The following is a 7130-nucleotide window of genomic DNA, read 5'->3' as shown; positions in this document are numbered from 1 at the left end:
CTCAATGCAGGAGCTGCCCCCTGGTGGTCAGTGCACTCCCACAGGGGGAGCTCTGCTCAGCCACAAGCCAGGCTGATGGCTGCCAGCACAGCGGTGGTAGCGGGAGCCTCTCCCGCCTCCTCAGCAGTGCTAAAGATATCCGACTGCAGCTTAGGCCTGCTCCCCGCTGCCAAGTGGACATCCCTTGAGGGCTCCGGGCTGCCAGAGGGATGTCTGACTGCCAGCTTAGGCCCAATCCCCCAAGGAGCTGGCCTAAGCCAGCAGGTGGACATCTCCCGAGGGGTCCCAGACTGTGAGAGGGCACAGACTGGGCTGAGGGACCCCCACCTAGTGCACAAATTTTTGTGCACCAGGCCTCTAGTAATGTATAATTATTCCCCTAGAGAGTTTAGAGAGGTCCAATATCAGAATATTAAGAAGTAGGAGATCCTGAATTTAAATGCAGCTCTTCTGATTTAAACCTTACTCTTTTATTTTTGCCACCTTGTAGGCAGTCTGTCTAATATATATTTTCACTATGTCCATATACACCAAACATGTCCCTATTATGGAGCCATTTCCTAAGCTCTTTCCTCTGTCGTGAATGCTTTCCCCCTGATATACTCATGCCCAACTTCTTCACCTCCTTTAAGATTCTACTTAGACACCATTGTCGCAATTAGGTTACTGAGCTTCCTCTTTAAAATTGTTTACTGTGTCCCTGCTTCACACTCTAGAGTGACCAACTTGTCCTGGTTTTCATATGACTTTCCTGTAAGTGCCACATGCCAGGAAACTTCTCAGTCCAATATCCCTAACTCTGACCAAGTCATTGCCTGTCATCTATCTATCTATCTATCTATCTATCTATCTATCTATCATCTATCTATCTATCTATCTATCTATCTCTCTATCTATCCATCTATCTATCATCTGTCATCTATCATCTATCATCTATCTATCCATTTATACATATATACCCCTTTCCATACACACATTTAATTGAATGTTGCTTTGTAGTTGAATTAAATTCCATAATAGAAGGAATTTTTACTGTTTTTTTCTTCCCACAGAAACATTTAAGGGCTTCAAAATAGTGCCCAATGAATACTTGTTAAATGAATAAAAACTGTACATGTCCTGGCAGTGTAGTAAAAATCAGAATCGAAAGGCCATGTTGATGTTCCATCTGTCCAAATAGCTACCACAATTATGTTTTGATTTTTATCATTTCCTAACCCATACTTACAGGTCAACTCTGAATGAGTCAGAGATTCGAAATGGCAGGAAATATAATGCCTTATATACTTGTAGCTTGAGCTGAAAATTGAGATTTATGTAATGAAAATGCTGATTCATATCAGAATTGTGCTGCAGGAATATCAGATTGGATGGAAACTTTCAGTTGTGCCTCAGTCCATTGGAGACACTGATAGAAAAATAAAAAGAAGAGAAGGAAATGATGTGCCTAGAAGAGCATTATAAAACCAGCTTGGCATCTGACATAAAGAAGGCATAGCACAGTAAATACAAGCAGATTTAGATTCAAATTCAATCAATCAAAAGTGCTTAGGCACTTTTATATGTAGCATACAGATAAATACTATACAGTAAAAAAAAAAAACACCCAACACCCCCCAGAAAACAAATATAATAGAGATGGGTATGATATTAGATGGCCTCACACCAAGTACTCCACGTAAAAATGAGGACCTTTGTTCAGGAAATGGTGTGATTTACCAGGGTTACTCAGATAGTCAGTCTCTCTCTCTCTCTCTCTCTCTCTCTCTCTCTCTCCATGTCTTTAACATGGTTTCTTTTAGCTTATTTCCTGGACCATGGGTGAGTGTTGTTACCTTTCATTATCCCAATTCCCCATTCTCATTTAAACTTGAGAGGTTTTGGATGTTCCTTCTCTTTCACTATCCTCCACATCCAATCATTTATCAGGCTGTACCATTTTTATCTTCAGATATTTTTCAGATGGTCTTCTCCTTTCTATCCTTAGTGTTCCTTATTCAGTCCCTCATTATCCCTTGCCATAATTATTGTAAGAGATTTCCTACTGATTACCCAGTCTCCACTTTGGTGACATTCCAATCGCTTCTCTATTCATCTGCCATAGTCCTCTGTTTACCATGTCACTCTCCAGAATGAAGCCCTTGCTCCTTGAGGAGACTCCCATTGCTCCCCTAATCTGGCCTCTGTTTTTCATCCTTCAGTACTCTCTCTGCTTTAGCACTGCACTACTTGTAGTTCTCAACACAGCTCTGGCCTTAGGTTCTTTCCTTTGGCCTGTGCTGCCTCTTATTTCATGAATACCATCATTTCTAGCTGGCTAAGTTTTACTCATGTTTCAAGATTTATTTTGGGTTTCCTGTCTTGTAGGAAGATGTCTCCAGGCTCTAGTCCATGGCAGGTGATGTGTTCTTTGTCCATGCTTCTGTAACACCATACTTCAAGGAATTAAATATAATTGTCTACTTACATCTCCTTCCATCCTGCACATGTGGGTGGAGTCTTATTCTTCACATTGACAACATCTGGCAAAGTGCTCGGTTATAAAACAACTGTTTGTTAAATGACCAAGTAAATGAATGAATGGTTATATGACTTTACTGTTTTCAGCATTACATTGATGGGCACATTCAAGTCATTCATTGGTCAGCAAAGTGCCTCCTTTAATTCTCTTTTTAAAAGTTTCTCTTATGGAGAATCATCTTTTACTGCACACCTGACAAATGAGTCACACCTCAGTTGTAATGAAATTTTCCTCCTATAGCCATTTCTCTGTTCTTGATGGAAGGATCCATGTTAAAAAATTTTATTTTACTCCCTTCAGACTATTGTAATGGTCTTTTGGCTGATGTCCCAGCACACATAATCAAGAGACCTCAGTTGGTATGAAATGTTGCTGCTAGAATCCAATCCAACACTAGATCAAACAAGCATATAAACTCTGGTTTTCATGTCATCAATATTAGAGATGGGAACTTATTATTACTTCCACATATACCCTGTTCCTCTGGGGAGTTAAGGCAAAATTGTTCCCCTCTGGTGTTGTGTCCACTGAGTTTAAGTGAATCAAGCAACATTTCCCTTGGGAAAGTCTTTCACTGTCAAATAGAAGTGATTTAAACAAAAGAAGAAAAAACCCCTTCAATTTATATCAAGTTTTCTTCATTTGCTCCACCCCCCTTCCATCAATAAGTTCATCATTGGTGCGTATTCTAGCCTCTGCTCAGTTGAATTTTGAAGCATCTGAACTTGACAGAGTCTATCCTTTGGCCTTTTGGTTTATTTTCCTTTGTGATACTCCTTGAAGGCATTGCCTTTATAGTGACCTATTTAATCCCAGTCACTTGGAAATGAGTTAAATACTACCTCCTTCACACAACCTAAATTAGTCTAACATCTTTCCATGCAATTTATTTGTGTTAATTCCCTGCACATGCTAAAGTATATATTTCAATCTGACTACATAGACATCAGGTCCAAACAAATGATTTCAGGGCCCCCCGAGTGAATTATTGTATTGATCTATTAAATAGACCTAAAACACTTGTTTGGATTTGGAAGTCACTTGCAATCAGCAGCATTTTACTGAAAGGCTTAGGCTATGCATGACCTAGTAGTAGGAGGCAAAGCTATGTTGCCTAACTAACTAAAGAGATTGGTATTCCAAGGAAGGCTTTTACTAATAGCAGGCTTTGCTATGAGGCTTGATGTCCATTTTCTTCATTAAAATAATCCTGGAAATTAGATTATGGACATACAGGAAATTTCCCCCCTGCTAACGCTTCACAGTTACAAACTACATTTATTAGGGAGGAATTTAACACAAGGGAAAGAAAGCTTGCTGGGATTTGAAGCCAGATGGACTTCTATTCAAATACTGATCCTCTCACCTTCTACCTGTGAAACATTAAAAAAGTTATTTGCTTTTCTAAATACCTAATTTTGATTTATAAGTTAGGATTAGTCGTGTAATACTTATATGATTGTTGTGGGGATTAAATGAAATAATGAATGTAATATGCCTTGGAACATGGCAGGCACTCAATAAAATTTTGATTTCTTTCTTTTGTCCCTTTTGCTAAGAAGACTATTCTACCACACAAATCAGTGAGGGTGTGTTGGAAAATGTAGATGAACATCTGGGATGAATTTAACATGCATTTTATAGAGATAGGAAATCTAGGTACACTTCATATTTAATTATTAATAAATCATTACAACTGACATTAAATAGAAAGTTTCATATAAATTCAAGATTTTACTGCCATTGCTAATATTATTATCCACTTAGTGATCAGTCACATCCCCTTAATAACTCCCTCTTGATCTATAAAGCCCTTTAAAAATTTTTTTCAGTGTATCTTTCTATCCTGGAATATTTCGGGCATCTCAGTCTTGCTTGTTTGTGTCAATAGCATGTAAATGTTTCATAAAAAGTTATTTCATACATTCTGGAAGATGTTTTCCCCTCTCATTTACAATTAATTGTTCAATAATATTCATTAAGTTCTTAGAGCAAGGAGAGAGAGAGAGAGAGAGAGAGAGAGAGAGAGAGAGTTGGGGGTGAGAAAGAATATTGAGCAAAAAGTGAAAGAAGCATTATGCCCTTTGACTTGATCCTGTCTCCCAAGCTTTCATGATCCTCCAGCCTGATTTTTTAGATCCTCAAAGTTTTTGTATTTGTTTTGTATTACTGTACATCCTCCTTTATTGCCTAATTAATAAGAGCAGTGGAATCTTTGGATTTAGGATGTGGGTGTGGTATGGGGATCAAGCAAGAGGATTCCAGCCTCATACCATGGGAAGGACTTCTTGGTAGTCTTACCTAAGCCTACAGGAAATCAACTTGATCAAAATCCTATAGGACACCCAGGAGAGGATGAACTGCTATGTGAATTATAGTATTGAGTAGATAAGTTGTAAAAAAGCTAGTGGTAACAAAATTTCTAGGTTGTTTCAAGCTACGTTATGATTTAGTGAAAATAATCCAAACTTTTTTTTACTCTCTAATTTGTTTTTCCAGAAGTTTTTTGGTTGTCCTAGCATTTAAGTTGCATATATCTTATTTTATTTTATTTTTTCATCACCATTTATCCCCTCTGTGCCCTCTTCTACCTGCCCCCTTCCACAATCACCATACTGTTGTCCATGTCCATTCGACATTTTTTATACATTATGGTGTGATCACCATAATGTCTAGTAACCATCTGTCACCATACAAAGCTATTACAATATTGACTATATTTCTTGTGCTGTACATTACATCCCCATGGCTTATTTATTTCATAACTTGAAGTTGTACCTCTTTATTTCTCTTTGCCTTTTTTACCTGTCCCTCCTACCCCCTCCTGTCTGGCAACCATTCATTTGTGCTTTGTATCTATGACTGTTTTGTTCAGTTTTTTTATTCCATTTTTAAATAAAGATTTTTTTTTAAGATTCTGCTTGTAGATAAAGGGCACTGATCACTCTATTCTCCTGAACTAATTACCTCACAAAGGCCCCATTTCCTAATATCATGGGGTTTGGGTTTCAACATATAAACTTGGGGGAATACAACATTTAGATTATAGCGTATGTAGTTAGGAATGGAACTGCTGAATCATAGGATGTGTTTATGCTCAGTTTTCGTCAGCATTGACAGGATAAACTTTTTTGCAAATGGCTGTAACAATTTAAATCATCACCAGCAGTGTGTTAACGATTCTTACCTTGCTTTCAATTGAATTTTTATTTTTTAATCATCATTTTAATTTTCAAACATTAATTATTTATTTCTCACTGTGGTTTTAATTTACGTTTTTCTGATTACCAGTGAGGGTAGGGATCTTTTCACATGCTTAGGGCTATTTGTGTTGCTTTTTGCTGTGAAATGCCCATTCACATTTTTCTCATTTTTCTGTTGCATTGTCTTTTTTCTTATTGATTCTGCATATAAAAACACGTATAACAAAAACCTCCCACTCTGTGAGTTGTCTTTTTAAATCCTTATGTCTTTTGGTGAATGCAAGATTTTAGTTTCAATGTAGTGATATACCATACCTATCTTTTACTTTATGGGGTGCGGGTTGTTTAAGAAATTTTCTGCTCTCTGAGGTTGCAAAGATACTCTATATTTTATTCTATAATTTCTATATTTTTACCTTTCATAATTGTCTTAAATCTACAGCTAGTAACTGATTTTTGAATATTATGTGGGTTAAGAAACTAATTTAATTGATTACCTTATAGATAACCAATTCTCCCAGACCCACTGATTGAATAACTATTATCTCCCCCCCCTTCTCACCTAACTGATCTTTAATTCCTAGTCCATACTCTGAGTGTGAAATTATTTTAGGATCCTATCTTTTCCATTACTCTGTTTATCTAACCGCATGTGAATGCCACATTGTCCTATTATAGCTTTAACAAAAATGTCCGTGTCAGATAGGACTAATGTCCCACTCTCCCTTGTTCTTATGGGAGATTACCTTGGGTAGTCTTTCTTTGCTATTCCATCTCACGTTCAGAATGAGATCACCATGTTGTTCTATTGTATTTGTAGATTTCATTGTTTTTTTATGGATTAATCTAGGGGGAAATTTGGGATGCAGTTCATTTGTTTTATTTATTTTTTTACATTTACTTAAACACATTTTTTTTTGTGTGTGTATAAGTTTATCATAAGCCTGACTTTGATACTTTTTGCTTTATATGGGTTGTAATTTCAGGTCAAAATTAAAGAGAAAGTAAAGAGGTAACTGGTAAATAATTATTTTTAGAAAGAAGAAAAAAAGGGAGTTTTGTTGTTGATTAAAGAATAAAGATCTACATTCAGAAAAAAAACAAAACACACCCTTAGATGGAAACAAAGAAAGTACAAGTCATAAAATAAACATGAGGAGCAAGGCATGTGCCTCATCTTGAAGAGCAAAGCAAGACAGTGAAGGCCACGCTGGCTACCAGCTGGCCTCCATTGGCTCAGGAGGGCTCAATGAATTCTGGAGCACTCCCCGAGGGAGAGAGCAGAGGATTCTGAGGTAAATACTGAGGGTGGAAAAGAATGAGTTCATTATGTAAATAGTAGTTGCAAGCCAGATGTTCATAGCTTGGGTATACCTTACTTGCCTAAGGCAGTTGTACAATGCATT

The sequence above is a fragment of the Myotis brandtii genome, unplaced genomic scaffold (genome assembly GCF_000412655.1).
Source record: "Myotis brandtii unplaced genomic scaffold, ASM41265v1 scaffold237, whole genome shotgun sequence".
Lineage (NCBI taxonomy): Eukaryota > Metazoa > Chordata > Mammalia > Chiroptera > Vespertilionidae > Myotis > Myotis brandtii.
The sequence above is the reverse complement of the archived record's forward strand: the minus strand, read 5'-3'. Positions refer to the sequence as shown.